Genomic DNA, 24,210 nt, shown 5'->3' with positions numbered 1-24,210 from the left:
AAACACATATGATTTATTGTGTTAGAGTGTTGTAGTAGTGCTGTATTGCATAGTTGTTAGAGGTAACATGCGAGAGCGTGTAGAGATGTAGTTTTGGAGGGCCTATAGAGAGAAAAGCGTAATACGGTCACCGGACTTCAGAATACGCTCATTACGGTCACTATATACGTTTTGCAGTGATTATTTGGTCACTTGCTCACCATTCAGCATCGGATTGCACTCTGTTGACCAGCCAAATATTCTGTGTGGCACCATGTTGACTAAACCACGTTCCTTGTGGGTCCCACCTGTTAGTTCGCATAGGAAAAATGTCAGATAAACAGAAATTTACGCAGGCGCGACAAGACTCCAACCCATAAGCGGGAACCACCTGGTTGTGTATGTGTCCGTCAGGGACTGATGTGTGCGCATGCACGTGTAGGTTGAGCACTTGAGCGTGAGAGTGTGTGTTGGTCGTGTGGTGTGTGCATGCATGCGTGCGTGTGTGCATGTGAGTATTGTGTGCGTGCGTGGCTGCGTGTGTATGTGTGAGTGTTGCGTGCGTGTGTGGCTGCTTGTGTTCGTGTGAGTGTTGCATGCATGTAGTTTGTGTGCATGTGTGTGTATAATCACCACACCAGCTCCTGTGTGTTAAAACAGATGACTGAGCATACCAATACAAGGCCACCTTGTCCGCTATGCCCGCGGTCATGACTTCGAACCACCGTCCAATATTTCTTTGTCGTTTGTTTACATTCTTACTAGCAAGATGCCCGTGCGTTGCACGTAACATCAAGATGCATTTGTATGACTAGTTTATCTTGTGAGAGAAAAGGATGAACGGGGGAAGGACTTATTTGCAAATGTGGAGAGGTGTGTGGGTACATTTTTGCAAAATTGCCATAGTCTCCTTCCTATCCGTCAGATATAAATTGGACGGCCTATATTGCAGGATGGCAGGCACACCATCATTGCCAACTCTGTTTTTATAAGAGTGTAGAGTAGATACACGCCAACAGGTGGGCCCAATGGTAGTGATATAATGTGATGCAACACTAGAGGTGCCACGTGGAGCGTTTAACTGGTCAACTAGTCATGTCTTGAGCAAACATAGAGCTGTACGGTGAGCCCGTGACTTTATAATAACCAGAAAACATAAATGGTGACCGTAATGAGTGGATTCTGAAGTCCAATGTACGTATCGTGCTTTCGCATCAAATACAATGATAGTCACTGTATATATCGCGAGAGAAATATAAAACATGGGTGAATATGCTGGGGCGTACTTTTAGAGGACTTGGAGATACTTTGTGTGCGTACGTGAAAGGGGCATAGAAGGGGTGTACACGATGGAGAGAGAGATGCTCTTCGTTTCTCTTTATTATGGCTAACTTTATATATAGTATAAAATATGAAAATTCACAATGCAGAATAAATATCATTGTGGGCACCATGCAATGCAGATTAACGTTCATACTCCTCCAAATAACTTTATAATGTTGTATATATGTAGAAATTCTAAAATAATTTTTTGGCCACAGTTTATTCAAAAGGAATGTTGTATGTGAAATAAACGTGAAGAGAGGGCTTTTTAGATCATTGGGGTACATGATATAACATGTGTGAATGTGTAGTTCATGTATTTGGCAGGGCCTAGAGAGGTATGTGTGTATTACATATTCAAGAGAGGCATGCATAGAGGGGTCGACGGGGGAGGGGGGACGTGAGAGAGATAGCACGAGAAATGAGAGAGGTCTAGAGAGAGAGAGAGATACAACTATGATGTCACGGCGAGAGATTCCCTTGAGTGTGTATATGCAAGGGGGGAGGGGACAGAGGAACGAGGAGAATTTTTTTGTGTGGTGTCCGTGTTGGTATGTGTGGGTGTGAGAATATAACGAGACCTGGGGGCAGAGGGTGTGTCACCGCGTGAGGTACGGTGGGCCGAGGTGAGGCCCTTGCTTCGGTTCCGTCCTACGCCACATTTTTCGGCTCATGACGCATTTAGGGAGACCCATGGATGGCTAGTCATACAAGACAAAGATAGTAGAATTGTGAAGGACTTTGTGTCCACTGACAAATCCGGCTAGGATTTGTAACCCTAGGTCCTCGAACTAAGGTAACCCCTTATATTTGATATTACTATTCATCCAACCTAACTATAAGGGGCATCCTAAAAAATGCTCTGCTAGAATCATACTCGTCGATTCGGAAGAGAGGTGTGAGGCAATGCGTGAGAGACAGGCGTAAAGATAATGTGCGTACGGGAGACACGTAGGCAGGTCTATGTGTATAGAAAGGGTCGATGGGGATTGTGCGTGTGTATGCTTGTGAGAGGAAGAGTGCTTGTCATAAAGTTTAGTGAAAATAGTCGTAGATGGTTACGAGAGGGAGGAAGGGTTATATCGAGAGCATGTGTGCAAGAAAGACACCTCAAGAGAGAGTGTGTGAGCATGTGTGAGAGACCACCGATGGAGAGTGAAAATAGACGTAAAAGACTAATTTACACATTTATTAAAATATAAATTGTATCCAAATATTAGGATGGGATCATGATATTTGCAATTCATGTAAGGAACGGTCATTGATCCATCAGACATCTAGATTCTATCGAATTTGAGCATGTCTATGTTATTATTCGATATAATTGATCCACATAGTTAGTATTTTGAACTCGAGACAATGCATCGCTTTAGAAATTGAATATAAACGTGAGTATAGTTTATGTTGTGTGTGTAAAGCACATTATACATACGATAGTTACACAATGAACATAATAAATAGCTAGCTATGAACTAGCATACATTTGAATTCAACTTAAGGTGGTTTAAAAAATTCGAATTCAACATGAAGTCCATTCAATTATTTGAATTCAATATTATGGCATTTGTAAATCATACCTAAATTATGGGGGCACCAATATTTGCTCTGCTTTTGTACATAATAGCATATATAGTCGTGTCAAATTTAGCTCCTCCATTCCAAAATAATTGTAGTTATAGGATTTTCAAGTGTCAAATTTTCAAAAAGAAGCGGATAATTTAATGAGGTTTTCAAGCATACAAGGTCAAATTTAATGTTATCTATTTAGGGAAATCCTCAAAGTTCAAGAGTACTCAAAACGTGAATGCTTCTGTTTCAAAATTTCGAACGAAACGCCAAAAGAGTCACTACTCGCCCGAAACCGCGTGAGACCAATGTTTGGTAGTAGAAGGAAATTACTTTTCTAACTACGACCACTGAAACCTACCGGCCCGACGTCGAAATGTCTAAACCGGGGTAGGTTTGTAGCTTCATTTAGACGCCACACAACCACCTCCGAAAAAATGCATACACAATGGCCGCCTAAGCACACATGGCGTGGACGAAATTGCTCCCGCCTACTATTTGGGACACCTGGGATTACCATCCTACCCCCGATCCGTAGTAGGTCAGAAATTTAAGAGGGGGGCAAAGTTTGTACTTCCCCCAAATTTCAAACTAGTGCGTTCCATCTGTTCAAAAAAGCCAAACATAAGTGCGTCCCAGACTGAAACATGGTTATCCCTTAGCTCCCCCCGCCCCCCGCCCCCCCGTCTAATTCCCCATTCATACTCCGTGGGCGCCAAAACTACCTCTCCACCAGCCACGGAACCCTGACGTCCTCCTTCCGCCACCCCTTCCCACCCATCAACCGCCGCCCTCCTCCATCATGCTGGAGCCGATAACCCGATGTCGTTGTCCACCGCAACATCAACCGCAACACCCTCCACGACTAGTAGTTGAAGCCGAGGCAGACCTGTCTGTACCCGAGCCAGTTCAACCATGCTGTCCTGCACCTCACCACTGCCGCTCCAACTTCGCCACCGTCCACCGCACCGGAGTTGTTCCTCCTACGCCGTCCTTCGCCGCCTCGGATCTGCTTCCCCTTCGCTGACATACGGCCACGACAACTCAGTCAACAATTTGGCCATGGGTTCGTCCAAGGACGCATCCTCCTCCAAAACATCGGTTCCCCCGGCAAAAAGAATATAATCGTCGTGACATATGCAGGTCAAAACACTGGAAACTGGAGATGGTACTCCTCTTCCCTTATTCATGAAAATCTTACATGTCTACTTGCACGGTATTCATCCCAGAGAAGACACTAGTTGACCGCTTCTTCTTGATACTAGATGTTCCTTGTAACTCATGATGCACAAGGTTTCTCCTCATATACTATTTCACCTTAGCTAGAGGTCCGTCGCCCCCTGGATTTCAATTCATGGTCAGTTGATTCCCAATTAACGGAAGCATTCCCCGGCGTAACAGGCGCTTGTCCGCCTATTACACCGGGGAAGCCACGCCTCGGTGTTTATCTTAGGGCCGTGTGGGGCCTAGAGCTGCTGGCACCCGATCTGGAGGTCGGCCAGGATTAAAGGGATGCCCAGGGGCGCTGCCAAGCACGGCGGTGTTGCGAGGTCAAGGGGAGGGCTAGGCAATGGAGGCAGGGGTCTGGGCCGGTGGTCGCTAGCGGTTCGAGAAAGATCGTCAACAGTGAATGGCAGGAGGTGGACGAAGGCATCTGCCCGTTCCTTATAGATCGGACGATTCATAAAAAATTGACTGACCTATTTATTTTCAGCCGACTGTTATTTTCATAGGACCACATGTGGTGGTGTGCTGGAGGAGTACCTGCATTTCCCAGCCATCCATGTGCTCATATATTACAAAATCATACAGAGTGGAATCTAATTTTCTTTGCCATGCAATGTTGTAGAGCTATCATATGTCTCCTGTCATTTATTTTTCAGCCACCTACTATCTACTACTTTTACAGTGCACTAGTTCTACACACACTTCACCCATACTCTCACTATTGTGTTTTTATACAAGGGTATTTCAGACTCTGCCTTGACAAAAGCAGAAAAGAAAAGAGAGAAGTCTCTCTAGCTTCGTATGCGGCTAGGCCAGACACGTTTCAGCACTTTAAAGGGTCTAGTGTCAGCAGATGGAGACGGTAAACGTAGCTCTAGAGTTGATGATCTCGCTCGCAATAAACCACCATCCCAGGTGCCTGCTTTAACTTCGTGGTGTCATATGTGGTTGCATATTGCATATGGTGTCTAGCTTGTATTCGAAAGGCCGAAGTTGGTCTTCACTAAGATAAGGAAAGCTATTTTTACATGAACCACCATCCTGGGAGCACCAGAAGATAAATAGCTAGTCAGGGCAATGGTCGAGCCAGTTACAAGCCCAGCACAGACAATCATCACCTCGAAGCCAACTAAAAAGCCACGATGGTAGCAAAGCAGCCCGCCTCCCACCAGGCTCTCAGGTCCTAGATGATCATGCTCGCCACTCCAGCCGGATGTCTAGCTTGTATTGCTTTCAATTTGGTTAAATTGCATCTGCTTAGATTACACATTATACGTTTGAATATGACATGCCTTCCTGTTTTTGTTACATACTAGTACATCTGTCTATTAACCGACGCGGACGGAGGGCTTTGTCAACTTAGTCAATATGAATGATTCTAGCTCAAGTGACCGTACGATGTCCGTCCAACGACCGTAGTGCTTCTTCAACCTCTGGTCTTCTTGCTCTAGCTGCCCAAAGCAGCGCCGGTCATGCCACATGCTCCTGCCTCCCATGGCCGGCTGTGCTAACGCAGTGGCCTCACCGCCCCCTACTATTCCCACCACCGGCCAGGCCCTGCGGCGACGGCAGCCTCACACCGTAGGAGAACCAGTGAACCCTCGTACTCCTCTCCGCGTGGGCATCCACTGCTGCGTCTTCCCTGGCTCCGCGTCGTCCCCTTCCTAGGCCTAGCCATCGTCCACTGCCTTGGTGCTCTCGGCGTGACGTGGTCAATGTGGTCAAGGAACGACTTCCATCGGAAGAGTACAGTACGTGGAGAGGCTGACAGCTGGGTCCATGGTCGCAGCATGGAAGTGCCTCCTTATTACGCGGAAAATAATGATCCCTCCACCTGATAGCAGGGACCCACCGGATAGGCCACCGTATTTTGGGAAAAAATGTTTCCTAGCTGAATGCTGGGACCCACTAGCTACATCTTCCCACGCAAGGAAGTGCCTGACAGTCGGGACCCACCTGGTCGAAGCGTATGTAGCATTGTCATTCTGGTCGCGAACGTGTACGTACATACTAGTCGATCGGTCTATCTGCAGGACTGCAACAATGAACCGTGGCCGTGTAAGGAAGGGCACGTGTCGTAGTAGAGGTGTGCACGTGTCGTAGTAGAGGCACACACGTAGCATGTACACGTACATATAGCCAGGGTGCAAGAAAGAAAATACGACCATGTACGTACATACAGGCGGGATCTCAAGCGCGTACTCGTGCATATATACACGGACGGCCAGGGCTTCTGTGCATGGAGAGGCAACAGATGGGAGCAGCGGCGTCTTGTTCATCGGGCAGCGAACCGGCTGGGTCGGAATGGAGAAACAGCGTTGTGTTCATGGGGAGGCAACGAAATACGTCGTGCTCATCAAAAGCCAACCGGCTTGGACTGAACAGCCGATGGAAATGAGGCCTGGCATACTGCAGAATGGAGGAAACGGCCTTGTGTTCGACCGCCACAGTCAAAATTCATCGGAAGGGGTCTGGCGTACAGCAAAACGGAGGAAACGGACTTATCTTGGACCTCCTACGGTCGAAAAGCGGTCCCGTTGATCGGGAGGGGTGTGGCGTACCGCAAAACGGAGGAAACAGACTTGTGTTGGAGCGCTACGGTCGAAACGGGGGTCCTGTTCATCGGGAGGGGTGTGGCGTACCACAAAACGGGACTCCACGGGATATTGTTCATCTCCATCACCGACTGCCTCCACAGTCTACTGTTCATCAACCGTCGACCTCCTCCAGCCTCCACCTACGACTGTTCATCCACGGGCTCCTGCTCATCCAGCCTCCACCGCTCCTCCACCGGCCACTGCTCAACCAGACCTCTCCACGGGGTCCTATTCAACCACCCCTCCATGGGCTACTGTTCATCCAACCATCCACCGGCTACTGTTCAACCAGCCCTCCACAGGGTCCTTTTCATCCAGCCCTCCACGGGGTCCTATTCATCCCTCCCCCAACTGGCTCGATCGATCGGAGTCCTGTTCATCTAGCTGGAACGGCCTCTACTACCACAGGGTCCTGTTCATCCACCCCCATCGGAACTGTTCATCCAACCCCCCCCCTAACAACGCTCACAGTTCACCAAGAGGCAACAGGTTCGATCGGCTTCAGTTAGCAGCAGTAGCGAAGGAACCGCTCGATCAAGTTTAGTTAACAGCCATCAATCGATCGCTCGGGTTCAGTAATGCGTAGCTTGCAGTGCAATGGCTCGGGTTCGGTTAGAGCCCAACGCCTCGCTTGGGTTCAGTTAGAGCGCAACGCTTCACACACACGCGTGCGTGTATGAGAGAAACACGCATCGCTCGGCCCCCGACCACCCACCGTAACCGGGAACTCCCCCGATATTTTCCACGCCCTTGCTTCAACCACAGTTTTTCCGTCATGGACAGCCCAAAGAATGTCATGCAGCTGCGTCTCTGGATCGCCCAGGACGAAAAGCCCATTTTTGTCATGATTTTTTATCGTAGAAGTAGGAGCCCACCACATCTACGATGATACCGGGTTTTGTCACAATTATCGTCATCGAAGTGTCATAAGCATGACAGAAAAAATTTCATTCGGCCCAAAATGTCACGAATGTGTCTTTTTTTGTAGTGATCCTCAGAGATTGGTAGATAGTTACTATCCTCCGAGTCCTCGTTCCCGACTTGATCATCAGGGTTACCTTGCCCATCCTCCCAATCATCTTGTTCGGATGTTGGATCGACGAGGGCTTTGGGGTCTTCGGCGTTCTCCGGAGTGTTATTGTCTTCGGTGTCGGTATTACTATCTTTTTCGCGACGTGATTTTGAGCGGCGCCGCTGACGTTGATGCTTTGGAGGCGGCTCAGCAGGCTTATCCTCAACCGGATCCTTCCTGCCGTCGTCGTCATTCTCTTTGGGTGTGTCCACCATATACACGTCATATGTGGAGTTGGTCGTCCAACGTCCGATAAACAGCAGGTCTTGGCCTTGTTCGTCTCCGGCATCGTCATCCATGCGGTCGATGTCTTCGGATGCGTAGTCCAGCATGTCGGTTAAATCTTTGACAGTGGCTATGAAGTGGGTGGGTCGGACGTAAAATTCCCCGCTCTCAACCCCTAGCCCGGGCTGGGCGTAGTTCGGAAGTGATTCCTCTGTAAAGGCGAGGGATCACATTAAGTCCAGAGCCTTGTTTAAGAGCGAGGTTTGGATGGGGAAACAAGAGTCCGAGGGGCTGACCGGGGCGAAGGCCTCCTGGCCATGCTTTCTTGGCGCGGACTTTGAGAGTTCAGATCTAGAGTCCGGGGGCGAGTTCGGCCTTTCAATCATAGGGGGAACCCGGTCTGATTCCGAGTTCACCACAGACACGACTACCTCGAGATCCTCGATAATACAGTCTGCAGCGGAGAGTTAGGTGGGCTCCAAACTCCCATCTTCGGACCTGATGGTTTTCTCCGGATCTAAGGCCAAAGCGGTGATCGGGGCCGTGAATCCTTTGAAGATCAAGTCTCCTCGGATATTGGCGACATAGTTTAGGTTTCCAAAACTGATCTGATGACTAGGGGCATAGCTGTCGATCTGTTCGAGGTGGCCAATCGAGTTGGCATGCTGTGCGAAGCCGCCGAATATGAAAATTTGGCCGGGGAGGAAAGTCTCCCCTGAAACAACATCGTTGTAGATGATCGATCGAGCCATCGAACCTTCTGTCGACAACATAGTGGAACTCTCAATGAAAGCACCAATGTCGGTGTTAAAACCGGCTGATCTCGGGTACGGGGTCCTGAACTATGTGTCTGAGGATCAAAGGTAACAGGACACAAGGGACACGATGTTTACCTAGGTTCGGGCCCTCTTAATGGAGGTAATACCCTACTTCCTGCTTGATTGACTTTGATGAGTATAGGGGTTACAAGAGTTGATCTACCTCGAGATCATAATGGCTAAACCCTAGATGTCTAGCCTATATGATTTCTCTTAGCCTCTACAGACTAAACCCTCCGGTTTATATAGACACCGAAGGGGCCTAGGGTTGTACATAGTCGTTTTACAGAGAAATGAAACTACAGGTCCGGACGCCAAGCTTGCCATCCACGCAAAGGAGAGTCCCATCCAGACATGGGGGAAGGCCTTCCATCTTGTATCTTCACAGCCCATCAGTCCAGCCCATGTGACATAGGACGGATGCCCGAGGACCCCATAATCCACGAAAAACCAATCTAGATCCCGTTCTGGCACCCTGCTGGAGGGGGGGTCATCACTGGTGGCCATCTTCATCATCCCGGTGGCCACCATGATGAGGAGGGAGTAGTCGACCCTCAGGGCTGAGGGTCTATACCAGTTGCTATGTGTTTAATCTCTCTCTCTCTCTCTCTCTATCTCTCTCTCGTGTTCTTGAGATGCAACGATCTTGATGTATCGCGGGCTTTGTTAATATAGTTCGCTCGTATGGTGTTTTCCCCTCTCTATCTTGTTGCGATGAATTGAGTTTTCCCTTTGAGATTTCATTCTATCGGATTGAATACTTTTATGGATTTGAGAGCACTTGATATATGTCTTGTATATGAATACCCATGGTGACAATGGGGTATTATTTTGATTCACTTGGTATATGTTTTGGTACTCAACTCGCAGATTCCCGAGGTGACATTGGGGTAATCTACGCATAGGGGTTGATGCACATTCTTATCTTTGTTTCTCCGGTAGAAATCTTGGGGCACTCTTTGAGGTTCTTTGTGTTGGATTGAGTATTATGAATCTAAAATTATTTGGTGTTATTTTAGTACGAACTCTTGGATAGATCGATCGGAAAGAATAGCTTCGAGGTGGTTTCGTACCCTACAAATGATTTCTTCGTATGTTCTCCGCTAGATAGGAACTTTGGAGTGATTCTTCGTTGCACGTTGAGGGATGGTTATATGATCCAATTATTTTAGCATTATTGAGAGATTGCACTAGCAAAAGTATGGACCCTAGGCCTTGTTTTAAAGCATTGCAATACCGTTTGTGCTCACTTTTGTTACTTGCTACCTTGCTGTTTTTTTATTGTTCCTCTTACAAAATTCAATATCTAGTATCATTACTACACTTGTATCACCATCTCTTCACCGAACTAGTGCACCTATACAATTTGCCATTGTATTTGGTGTGTTGGGCACACAAGAGAATTTTTATTATTTGGTTGAAGGGTTATTTGAGAGAGACCATCTTCATCCTACACCTCCCACGGATTGATAAACCTTAGGTCATCCACTTGAGGGAAAATTGCTACTATCCTACAAAACTCTGCGCCTGGAGGCCCAACACGAGTCTACAAGAATAAAGTTGCATAGTAGACATCATGCTCTTTTCCAGCAGCGTTGCCGGGGAGGTGAGTGCATGACGGTATATATATTTAGATCTTGCAATTGAATCTTTTTGTTTCTTGTTTTATCACTAGTTTGGTTCATAAAAGAAAATTACAAAAATGGAATTGAGGTGGTCTCATATTGTTCATCTCTATAATTTGTTTCGTGAAAATGATGGAAAGTAAAATTGTTTTCTATTGATAGAAGAAGAATTCTATAGAATGTTTGGCATAAAATCTTTGAATGATGACCATGATTGCAATATTGATGGTATGAATTCTTTGAATATCTATGATGCTAACAATATGCAAAGCCGTAAGCTTGGGGATGATATATTTGATGAAGATGATATGTTTAGTCCCCCGAGATTTGATGTGCAAATTTGTTATAATGAAAGCATGCCTCCTATTTATGATGATTATATTGATGAAAGTGGATTTGGAGAGGTCATGACTTTATTTAATGATGTTACCACTATTTTGGGAGAGGTTTTAATTGATTATAACAACAAAGTTCCTATCTATGATGATTATGGTGATGACATGTATGCTATAAATAATAATGATAACTATGAAACTTATCATCATGATTTTAATTTTCATTCCCATGATAGTTATTTTGTTAAGTTTACTCCCACTACTATTCATGACAACAAATTTTCTTATGTGGAGAGTAATAAATTTTCTATGCTTGTGGATCATGAAAAGAATGCTTTATGTGATAGCTATATTGTTGAATTCATTCATGATGCTACTGAAAATTATTATGAGAGAGGAACATATGCTTCTACATATCTCAATAATATCAAGTTTCCTCTCTATGCGTTGAAAATATTGAAGGTATGCTTGTTTTGCCTCCCTATGCTAGTTGATTCTTGTTCCCATAAATTGTTTTCTCACAAAATACCTATGCATAGGAAGTGGGTTAGGCTTAAATGTGCTAGTCATATGCTTCATGATGCTTTCTTTGTGTTTCAATTTGTATCTTTTATGCGAGCATTATTGAACTCATCATGCCTAGGTAAAAGGCTTTAAAGAAAAGCGCTTGTTGGGAGACAACCCAACATTAACCCCTACTATTTTGTCTGTTAACATGATTAGGCTATTGTAGTAATCATGTTTTATAGTTTTTTTAATGAAGTGCCAAGTAAGATCTTTGGGATTGTCTATGGTGATAGTTTATTTGATCTTGCTGAAAAACAGAAACTTTTGCGCCCAGTACAATAATTTTTGCACAAGATTCATATAGAAATTTCCCAGGTTGTCTGAATTTTTCAGAATTTTTGGAGTAGCAGAAGTATGGTTGTTGTCCAGATCATTACAGACTGTTCTGGTTTTGACAGATTCTACTTTCAATGCATAGTTTGCTTGTTTCCTAGTTTCTATGGCTTATATTGATCTATATAAATTGTAGAAATGATATGCTACAGTAGGCATTGTGTGACAACAATTGTGAATCTTGTCTTTGACAGTACCAAAGTGGATTATTTGTCTTTCTCATACTAACCTATCTCACAAAGTTCCGTTAAGTTCTGTGTGATTGAAGTTTTCAAGTTTTGGGTGAGATATCGATATGAGGAGAATAAGGAGTGACAATACCTAAGCTTGGGGATTCCCAAGGCACCCTCAAGGTAATATTCAATGAAGATCCAAGCAAATCAGCTTGGGGATGCCCTGGGAGGCATCCCCTCTTTCGTCTTCAACATTATCGGTAACCTCAAGGAAAATCGCATGCGAGTGTGATGAGGGGGACGTAGCTTATGTTGAGTCGGCCTGTGAAGTATAGGGGCTAAAGTTTTATATAGCCAATGTTAACCCAACTGACATGACTCCCTTGAAGAAACCCACCACAGAGTTTGACCCCCTGCTCAAGTTTAAGTCGGCCAAAGACATGAAACAGGTTGACTTCACCCCTGGAGACTCATCCCAGCAGTTCACTATTGGGACTGGCATGGATTCCAAATAGGAAAGCGGCTCTGTGATAGCCTGGCTTATTAGGTATGATAGACTACTCATATCAATAAGGAATTCCTTCTTTTCCGTGAGCCCATTCGGAAAGAACTCCAAAGTTAAGCGTGCTTAGCTTGGAGCAATTTCAGGATGGGTGACTGACTGGGAAGTTGCTCTCGGGTGCGCACGAGTGAGGAAAAAGTGCACAGAAAAGACTAGTATTGATCTATGGGGCCAGTCTAGATCCCGCCAGGAGTAACGACCATCGGCGGGTGTGTCCAGGGCGTTACAAGTTGGTATTCAAAGCCATACCGACTATAGGTGCCTTTGCTTGATCGAACCGCTGACGAGTCTAGAAGAAAACTGTTTTGAGTCTTAGTCATATCGGAGAGTAGGAATTCTTTTTACTCCTTATCCCCTTCGTCACTCTGGTAAGGTCTCGTGGCATAGGTGTTTTCCTTACTCTTCTACCCTTTTTCACTCAAATTTTTTTAGGATCACGCGGGTATTGTGGAACTGTTCTGATATCATTGTGACGGGGATTCTGTCTTGGTGCCTCTTGACATTTAGGGGTTGTGGCAGTGTCCCGTGGAGTTGAGCTCCAAGGTGTTTTCATCACAGTGTTTATCGTTTCAGTTCGGGAATACCAGAGGACATCGACATAAAAAACACTTCTATACTCTTTGTGGTGAGAGTAGTTTGACGACACCTAGTACTGGGGATAGCGATCGAATGTATTGCCATAGCTAGTATATCGGATGTTTTCAAAGGTCTGAGGTACACAATTTCCGAAGGTTTCTTGGTTATGTGTTGAAGGATGAATACAGTTGGAGCGTAGGGCTTGTTAGTTGTGTGATATATTGTGCCTTCCTATATCCCCAACACCGGATTACATAACCAGAAAGCTTTGGGAGTTAATTGGTGGGAATTCAAGTAGCTCTAAGTTATCTTTCCGACAGATATTTTGTATGAGATTGGGGAATCTTTACCATGTATTTGTTCTAGTTGTACCTTGTTGTTTTATTCTTCAACCTCCTTCTAGTGGCTTCTCATTCAGATGGTCGTATCATATTAACTTTGGATTGCATTCGTTCAATCCCTATTCGGATGTTAATTGTGAAGACTATAAAATATCCAGCCTTTGATTCAGCTTATCTATCATTTTTATGGTGGTTCTAACGGATGTCATCTTATTCAGGATGGCTCCCCAACTCGTTTGAGCCCGGGCCATAACAATGGAGAGCAGTCAAACCCTCCGCCACCTCCCCCAACTCGTTTGGCAAAGGGTGGAAGGCTTGGCCTTTTGTTCAGTGTTTTGTTCCACTCTTGCCGCCTTAGTTTACGTCATACCGGTGTTATGTTCCTTGAATTTGCGTTCCTTACACGGTTGGGGTTTATGGGCCCCCTTGACCGTTCGCTTTGAATAAAACTCTTCCAGCAAGGCCCAACTTTGGTATTACCATTTGCCTAATAACAACTAAAATTTGCGTAGGGAGTAATTAACCCGAGGATTCTTAATCAACCCCCGTGCCAATGCTCCTCATGAGTGTTGGTCCAAACTAGAGCAATGTGCGGGGCCGCCCCAGGGAGGTTATTTTGGCACCTGTACACGTCGCTCATCCGTCATGGCCTGAGACGAGATACGTGTGGCTCCTATCGGGGCGTCGGCACATCGAGAGGTCTTGCTAGTTTTTTTACCATTGTCAAAATGTCTTGTGGACCGGGATTCCGAGCTTGATCGGGTTGTTCCGGGAGGAGTTTTTCCTTCATTGATCGTGAGAGCTTGTCATGGGCTAAGTTGGGACACCCCTGCAGGGTTTAAACTTTCGAGAGCCGTGCCCACGGTTATGTGGCAGATGGGAGTTTTTAATATCAGGTTGTCGTGAACTTGAAGCTAATCTCTTTAAAACACACCAACCGTGTGCGTAGCCGTGATGGTCTCTTTTCGACGAGGTTCGGGAAGAGAATATGGTGGGGTTATGTTTGAACGTAAGTAGTTCAGGATCACTTCTTGATCTTTACTAGATTGCGACCGTTTGTGTAGCTTCTCACCTTGTTTTTGTATTCGTATGTTAGCCACCATACAAATGCTTAGTGCTTGCTGCAACTCCACCATATATCCATACCTTACCTTTAAGCTTTGGTAGTCTTGCTACCGAGGGTGTTGAGATTGCTGAGTCCCCGTGGCTCACAGATTACTACACACACAGTTGCAGGTACCGATGAGACTAACGCAGGTGATGACATTGAGCTCCTATGGGAGTTTGATGCAGAACGTGGTCATTACTGTGTGACTTATCCAGCCGATCGGTAGAGGTCCTAGTCGGAGTATCCATGGGCCTAGTAGCAGGGTAGTTTTCCTTTTCTATCTAGTCCATAGTCGGACACTACTTTAGGTATGGATGATTGTATGTTGATCCTTATTTATGCTATTTGGGGCAAGTGATGCCTGGATTCTCGTACTCTTTCTATTCACTCAGGTTGTATGAATTTGTGTATCACCTTGATACGCGCCCAAAATGCAATTGTACCCCAATCATGAATTCATCACATGATTGGGATAGAACTACATCTTGGGCGTTACAAGTTGGTATCAGAGCTCGTAATTATGCTCTGATAGCAACTTGTAATGGAAATGCAATTGTGCTCTGATCTTGGATGATAGAAATGCAATCCTTAACAAACAAGATCAGAGCACAATTGAATTTTTTCCATTATAAGTTGGTATCAAAGCACAATTACAAGCTCTTATACCAACTTGTAACGCCCAAGATGCAGTTCTATCCTAATCATGTGATGAATTCATATTGGGGCACAATTGCATTTCGGACGCATAGGAAGGTGATACACAAATTCATACAACCTGAGTGAATAGAAAGAGTATGAGAATCTAGGCATCACTTGCCCCAGCATAAATTAGGATCAACGTACAATCATCCATACATAAAGTAGTGTCCGACTATGGACTAGATATAAAAGGAAAACCACCCTGCTACTAGGCCCATGGATACTCCGACTAGGACCTCTACTAATCGGCCGGATAAGTCACATCGTAACGACCATGTTCTGCATCAAACTCTCACAGGAGCTCAGTGTCATCACCTGCGTCAGTCTCATCGGTACCTGCAACTATGTTTGTAGTAATCTGTGAGCCGCGGGGACTCAGCAATCTCAACACCCTCGGTAGCAAGACTATCAAAGCTTAAAGGTAAGGCATGGATATCTGGTGGATTTGCAGCAAGGACTAAGAATTTGTATGGTGGCTAACTTACAAATACAAGAAGAAGGAGAGAAGCTACACAAATGGTCGCAATCTAGTAAAGATCAAGTAGTGATCATGAACTACTTATGTTCAAACATAACCCCACCGTGTTATCTTCCCAAACCTCGTCGAAAAGAGACCCTCGCGGTTACATGGATGTTTGTGGACAGGTGTGCGGTCATTTTGTGCATGATGTTTGTGACCCGTCGTGGCACACGGCATGGCACATGTGCCAGACTAGATGCACAGATGTATGTGCCAAGAGGGAACGTTCCTATGTCCCGACGTGGACATCAGTTCCTCTGAATGGGGGTGTATGTGATAGCTTGGTTTATTAGGGATGATAGACTACTCATATAAATAAGGAATTCCTTCTTTTCTAGGAGCCCATTCGGAAAGAACTCCAAAGTTAAGCTTGCTCATCTTGGAGTAATTTCAGGATGGGTAGCCGACCGGGAAGTTGCTCCCGGGTGCGCACGAGTGAGGACAAAGTGTGTAGAAAAGACTATTATTGATCCGTGGGGCCAGTATAGATCCTGCCAGGAGTAACGACCACCGGTGGGTGTGTCCGGGGCGTTACAGGCTCATTGAGTTCATTTGTGAGAATTGGGACATCTTTGCATGGAGGACTTCTGACATGCCGAGTGTACCGAGAGGGCACGTTGAGCACCACCTTAATGTGGATCCTAAGATTAAACCTTTTAGACAATACCTCAGTCATTTTAAGAGGAGAGACGCAAGGCTATTGGTGAAGAAGTGGCCCGGCTTTTGGCTGCTGGGTTCATTGTTGAAGTCTTTCACCCTGAGTGGTTGGCAAATCCAGTGCTTCTAAAGAAAAATGGCACTTGGCGCATGTGTGTTTATTACACAGATCTTAACAAGTCTTGTCCCAAAGACCCATTTGCCCTCCCCCGCATTGGCGAGACCATTGACTCTACTGCTGGTTGTGAGTGCTTATGTTTCTTGGATACTTACTCCGGCTATAATCAGATCAAGATGGCCGTTGAGGACTAGGAGAAAAATTCTTTTATCATGCCTTTTGGAGCTTTCTGCTATGTCTCTATGCCTTTTGGGCTTAAGAGCGCGGGGGCTACTTATCAACGATGTGTGCAGAATTGTTTCCACAAGCAGATTAGGTGAAATGTTCATGCTTATGTAGATGATATTGTGGTCAAATCTTGGAAGAAGGAAACACTATTGGGTGACCTCAAGGAGACTTTCAACAATCTTCGAGTTTACAAGATGAAGCTCAACCCGGCCAAGTGTGTTTTTGGTGTTCCTGCAGGCAAATTGCTTGGTTTCCTAGTGTCGGAACGGGGTATCGAGGCTAACCCAGACAAGATCAAAGCCGTAATCTCACTCGCTAAGTCGGCCAGCGTATGGCAGGTCGGATCACGAGTTTGAGTCAGTTTATAAGTCGCCTCGGTAAGAAGGTGATTCCACTGTACTAGTTGTTGAAAAAGACTGATAGTTTTGTCTAGAGTGATGCTGCAGATAAGGCTTTCGAAGCGCTTAAAAAGCAATTAGTCGAGCCACCGGTCATGGCTGGTCCTATAGACAAGGAGCATATGCTCCTGTACATTGCGGCTAATAACAAAGCAGTGAGTGTGGCAGTTTTCGTGGAGTGAAAGGAGGCAGGGAAAGAGTATCTTGTCCAAAGGTCAGTCTATTATGTCAGCGACGTTCTCACCGATTCCAAGCAGAGATATCCACATTGGCAGAAACTGGTGTTTGGTTTTTTCATGGCAAGTCACAAGCTGAAGCATTACTTCCAGGAGCATCCCATAACTGTGGTTAGCTCAACCCCTCTAGGAGACATTATTGAAAACAGGGAGGCCACAGGATGGGTTGCTAAGTGAGCAATTGGGCTTGGACCACACCATCTGAAGTATGTGCCTTGGACGACCATAAAATCTCAAGCATTGGTGGATTTCATCAATGATTGGACTGGACTTCAAGTCCCCGAGGAGAAGCCAGACAACACCAATTGGACGATCCACTTTGTTGGTTCCAGACAATTGGAAGGCTCATAGGCTGGAGTCATCATATCTTCCCCATGAGGTGAAAAATTTTGTTATGTTCTGAGGATCATGTTTCCCTATACTAATAATGAAGTTGGGTATGAAGCTCTTCTCCACGGTCTCTGTATGGCTAAGGAGATGAACCTCAGTCGGGTCAGGTGCGTGGGTGACTCTGATCTGGTCGCTCAGCAAGTTTCAGGAAAGTGGAACTCGAAGGACCCCTTATGGTGGCTTATTGGCAAGCGGTGACTAACATTGCGAGACACTTTAAAGGTTATTAGGTTGATCACAGAGATAGGCGGCTTAATGAGGCGGCTGATGCCTTGTCATGACTGGGCTCTCACCACAAGTCGGTCCCTCCCAATGTATTCCTTGATGTTCTCCATAATCCTTCTGTCGAGTTGCCTTCAGAGGAAGATCTCACTATTCATACCCAGAAGCACAGTTGGTGGCTGCTCTTCATGCTATACCAGATTGGACGGTTCCTTATCTGGCTTATCTGACTCGAGGTGAGCTCCCTGAAGACGAACTCATTACTCGTCAGATCATCGGACGCTCCACGTCTATGACTATTGTCAATGGTGAGCTGCACAGGAGAAGCATCACAGGTGTTTTCCAACGTTGTGTTTCCCCTGAAGAGGGGCAATAAATCCTCAATGAGATTCACTCTGGTGACTGTGGACATCATGCCGGCTCAAGGTCCCTAGTGGCTAAGGCCTTTTGACACGGTTTTTACTAGCTCATGGCTCACGCAGATGTTGAGGATATCATGCACAAATGTGATGGATGCCAAAAGTTTGCATGTCAGGCTCATGTGGTGGATCAAGAGCTTCAGATGATCCCCATCACTTGGCCTTTTGTGGTTTGGCGGCTTGATATTGTTGGGCCATTTAAACCATACAAGGACAAGAAGACCCACCTTTTATTCGTTGTTGATAAGCTCACCAAGTGGGTTGAAGAAGAGCCAATCAGCAATTGTGATGCAGCACCAGTGGTCAAGTTTGTGAAAAACTGATTTTTCGTCTCGATTACCCGCACATCATCATCACTGATGATGGCACTAATATGTCTAAAGGATCTATGAAGCAATTCTGCCAAAAAGAACACATCCGGCTTGATGTGTCCTCGGTGGTGCACCCTTAGTCCAATGGCCAAGCAGAACGTGCTAACCAAGAGATTCTACGAGGCATCAAGCCAACACTCATGGTTCCTCTCGAGCGCACTCCAGGTTGTTGGGTTGAGGAGCTTCCCTTAGTTCTTTGGAGTATACAAACTACCACCAACAAATCAACAGGCTATATGCCGTTCTTCATGGTCTATGGGGCTGAGGCCGTGTTACCCAGTGACATCTGTCATGATTCCCCCAGAGTTACAACCTATGTCGAAGCAGAAAATGAGCAAGCTCATCAGGACTCCTTGGATGCCCTAAAAGAGGAACGTGATTTTGTTGCAGCATGATCTGTGATTTATCAACAAGACCTACATCGCTATCACAGCCATAGAGTTCGCAGTCGTACTTTCCAGGAGGGTGACTTAGTGCTCTGTCTGATACAAGAACAGACAGGTATGCATAAGCTTTCACCTCCATGGGAAGGTTTCTTCTTTATCAGCAAGAATCTTCACAATGGGTCATACTATCTCATTGATATACGTGAGCACAGCAAATCACATACATCTGAGGAGGTGACCAATAGGCCTTGGAAAGTTTCTCATCTTTGGCCTTGTTATACTTAGAGCCACTGGCTCGTGCTCAATGTGCGGACTTCTGCATATATATTTTTATGATCAATATAATAAAGCCTACATCCTCGAAACTCGGGGTCTCTGTCGTTTCGTCTCATATATTGTGCATGAGTGTTTATTTTTTGATCATAGGTCACTTGGGGGCTTCCAACTCATCGAGTTTAGCTATTAACATCCCTCTTGACCCAACATATACCATTATGAATCTTGGTTAAACCTGCCTGTCTGCTCGATTCCACTCCGCCAAGGTGACCCAGTGTACTCTTGACAGTCAATCAATAATTTGTCAAGGTTAAAACGTCGGCTTAAGTTATGTGAGAGCCAGCTTACAGAAAGCTAGGGCAACCCATGGGCTATAATGCTAGCTTCATTGAAGCAAGACTCAAGCCTTGAAAGCCGGTCTTTTTTGTCGTGCCTCGAAAGCCGTCTTAATAACTACACAATCTATTTGTTGCAAATTACATATGTATGTCTTTTATACTATATTTTGTTTTACAAGAATTATTTCTACCTGACCAGTTATCATATTGACCAAGAGTCGCCGAGTCATAAACACACCGAATAGATCGGGTTGTTATTTCAAACCCCGGTTCATTTCTGAAGGATGCATAATACTATAGGTATATTAGTAATTGGCGAGTCAGCAAATCAAAGTGATGGCTCGATATAATTTCACCGAATAATGCACCACAAGTGGGATATAATTTCATTGCATAATTATTGACCTTCGTGCTTGCATAGGGAATCATGAACCTTAACACCAATATTCTTACTAAGGCACAATTACTCATCAACATAACTCACATATCAGATCATCATATCTCAAAACTATTACTAAGAATCAAGTTTATTTTGTCCAATGATCTTCATGAAAGTTTTTATTATGTCCATCTTGGATATCTATCACTTTGGGACTAATTTTCATGTGTTGCTTTTGTGAAGCTCAAACAAATATAAGTGAAGATCATGAGCATAAATTTTCTTTCTCTCAAATTAATTTAAGAGAAGCAAGAGAGAATTTCTTAAAAATTTACTAACTCTCAAATAAATCTAAGTGAATCAAGAGAGCATTTCTTCAAAAATACTAAAGCACACCGTGCTCAAAAAGATATAAGTGAAGCTCTAGAGCAAGTCCATAGCTCATAAAAATTTAAGTGAAGCATAGAGAGCAATTCTAACAAGTCATGACATAATTTTGGCTCTCTCAAATAGGTGTGTCCAGCAAGGAATCAAGACATAAAACACAAAATAAAATAAGCAAAGACTCATATCATACAAGACACTCCGAGCAAAACACATAGTATGTGACGAATAAAAATATAGCTTTGAGTAAAATACCGATGGTCGTTAGAAGAAAGAGGGGATGCCACTCGGGTGCATCCCCAAGCTTAGTTGCTTGCTCCCTTTTGGATAATAGATTGGGATTTTGGGGCATCCCCAAGCATAGGCTCTTCTTACTCCCTATTCCTTCATCCATCGTAAGATAACCCAAAACTTGAAAATTTCAATCACACAAAACTCAACAAAAGCCTTCGTGAGATCCGTTAGTATAAGAAAACAAATCACTACTATAAGTGTTCTAGTAAACCAATTCATATTTTGTTCTTACATTATATCTACTGTATTCCAACTTTTCTCTGGAAAAAACTCATCAAAGAAAACCATAGAGCCATCAAAACAAGCACACAATGCAAAGAAAACAGAATGTGTCAAAACAGAACAGTCTGTAGCAATCTGGGTATTTTGAATACTTCTGAACTCCAAAAACTCTGAAAAATTAGGAAGACCTGAGCAATTTGTGTATTGATCTACTACAAAAGTAATGGGTATTTTATCGCTCTCTGGTTAAAAACGAGAATTATTTTCGTGAGCGCAAAAGTTTTTATTTTTTCAGCAAGATCAAACAACTATTACCCAACAAGATCTTAAAGGCTTTACATGGCACAAACACTAATTAAAACATAAAAACACAATCATAACAGTAGCATAATTGTGCTAGCACTCAAAAACAGGAAGCAAAAAGCAAAAATAAATTTTATTCATTGGGTTGCCTCCCAACAAGCGCTATAGTTTCACGCCCTTAGCTATACTTTGGCAAGGGTTTTCTCAAACCCGGGAGGCTCTTTGCACTTCACTAAATTTTCAGGAAAAGAAACCATCATTAGATCCAAAATATCTAATTGCTTATTGCAAAGGGTAATCAAGGTATTCATGCGATTGATACTACCATTGAGATGTTTGAGGGGTTCATTATATTTTTGTAATTCAACCATGTGTATATGAAAATCACCAAGTTTGTCCAACATTTGAACTCCCTTTGGGGTAAAATAAAACCCCTTCTTTTGAGGTGGAACACCCAAAATTCCTTCTAAAATTTCATAGGCAGCAATTGGCATCAAGCTCAATAAAATTCCCTTTAGCGGCAAAATCTAGGAGTTGTCTATCATGCAAAGCCAATCCTATGTAAAAATTATGCAGCAAGATCTTAGCATCTCCCTTTAAATTGCAAATATGATAAGATTCCATAAGCCTATACCGAGCATTTTTCAAATTTTCTCCTTGTCTTTTCTTGAAGTAAAGAACTTCAAAATCTGGCGACAAAGGAAGAGTTGACACGCTAGCCATTATGACTAGAGGGCAAGAACACAGATAGATCTGACGAGAAAATGGCGAACGAAAAGGAGGGGCGAATAAAATGGAAAAATTTTGTGAAGTGGGTGAGAGAAAACGAGAGGCAAATGGCGAATAATGTAAATTGCAAGCAGATGATATTTGTGATTAGGAACTTGGTATATGTTGAAGATCCTCCCTGGCAATGGTGCCAGAAATTCCTTTTGATGCGGCTTGAAGCTACATCAGTATTTCCCCAAAGAGGAAGGGATGATGCAGCACAGCAGCGGTAGGTATTTCCCTCACATATGAAACCAAGGCCATCGAACCAGTAGGAGAACCAAGCAACACAACGTAAACAACACCTACACACAAATAACAAATACTCGCAACCCGACGTGTAAAAGGGGTTGTCAATCCCTTTCGGGTAACAGCGCCAGAAATTGGCAAACATACGTGAGAGAGTTGTAAATATTGATAGATCGGACGCCAAATAGAATAAATTACATCAATGTATTTTTTATTTTTGGTTTAGTAGATATAAAAATAAAAGGCAAATAAAATAGATCACGAAGGCAAATAATATGAGAAAAAGACACTGGGGCTGTAGGTTTCACTAGTGGCTTCTCTCGAGAAAGATAGAAAATGGTGGGTAAACAAACTACTGTTGGGAAATTGATAGAACTTCAAATACTCATGACGATATCCAGGCAATGATCATTATATAGGCATCATGTCCAAGATTAGTAGACCGACTCCTATTATTACTCCACACATCGACCGCTATCCAGCATGCATCTAGTGTATGAAGTTCATGGAGAAACGGAGTAATGCAATAAGAAAGATGACATGATGTAGACAAGATCTATATATGTAGAGATAGAACCCATCGTTTTATCCTTAGTAGCAACGATACATACATGTCGGTTCCCCTTCTGTCACTGGGATCAAGCACCGTAAGATTGAACGCACTACAAAGCACCTCTTCCCATTGCAAGATAAATAGATCAAGTTGGCCAAACAAAACCGAAATATCGGAGAAGAAATATGAGGCTCTAAGCAATCATGCATATAAGAGATCAAAGAAACTAAAATAACTTTCATGGATATAAAAAGATAGATCTGATCATAAACTCAAAGTTCATCCGATCGTAGCAAACACACCACAAAAAGAGTTACATCATATGGATCTCCAAGAGACCATTGTATTGAGAATCAAACGAGAGAGAGGAAGCCATCTAGCTACTAACTACGGACCCAAAGGTCTACAAAGAACTACTCACGCATCATCGGAGACGCACCAATGGAAATGGTGAACCCCTCCGTGATGGTGTCTAGATTGGATTTTGTGGTTCTGGACTCTGCGGCGGCTGGAATTGATTTTCGTTGACTCTCCTAGGGTTTCTGGAATATTGGGGTATTTATAGAGTAAAGAGGCGATCCGGGGGCACCCGAGGTGGGCATAACCCACCAAGGCGCGCATGGGCCTCCTAGAGCGCCCTGGTGGGTTGTGCTCTCCTTGAAGCACCCGCCAGGCACAGCCATGGCCCATTGGGTCTCTTCTGGTCCATAAAAAATCTCTGTAAAGTTTCGTTGCATTTGGACTTCATTTGGTATTGATTTTCTGCGATGTAAAAAATATGCAAAAAACATGAACTAGCACTTGGCACTATGTCAATAGGTTAGTACCAAAAAATGATATAAAATGACTATAAAATGATTATAAAACATCCATGATTGGTAATATAACAGCATTGAACAATAAAAAATTATAGATACGTTGGAGACATATCACATTTTTTTTTATTCGAGGACATCCATTCGTTGTTGTTTGTTTGGCTTTTATTTTTGCCAAATGGATGGATAAGAATTCCTAAGAACTCCCTCTAGCTATCTATGCTTTTCTCATCTCAAACTCTATTCATGCTATGTCACAAAGTTTGATCAAGTCATATTCGGACCCTCCGGGTGAGTAGCACTCGGAGTCATTGATCCGTCAAGGACTTAACTTTCAAAACTTCTTAGTGCATTTCGGTCCGACCGATCCATCCCATTCGGTCATACCAAGATCATTAAGTTGATCTAGGTTTTAATCTCAGTGCAACTGATTTGAACCCTTCGGTCACACTGAATTGGAGCAACCGCTTGTGATTCTACATCTCGGTGCCACTGAGTTGTTCCACTCGGTCACACCGACAGAGTATGGATATATATACTCACGGGCTGAAAAATTGG

The sequence above is a fragment of the Triticum aestivum genome, chromosome 2A (assembly GCF_018294505.1).
Source record: "Triticum aestivum cultivar Chinese Spring chromosome 2A, IWGSC CS RefSeq v2.1, whole genome shotgun sequence".
In the NCBI taxonomy this organism is placed as follows: Eukaryota; Viridiplantae; Streptophyta; class Magnoliopsida; order Poales; family Poaceae; genus Triticum; species Triticum aestivum.
The sequence above is the reverse complement of the archived record's forward strand: the minus strand, read 5'-3'. Positions refer to the sequence as shown.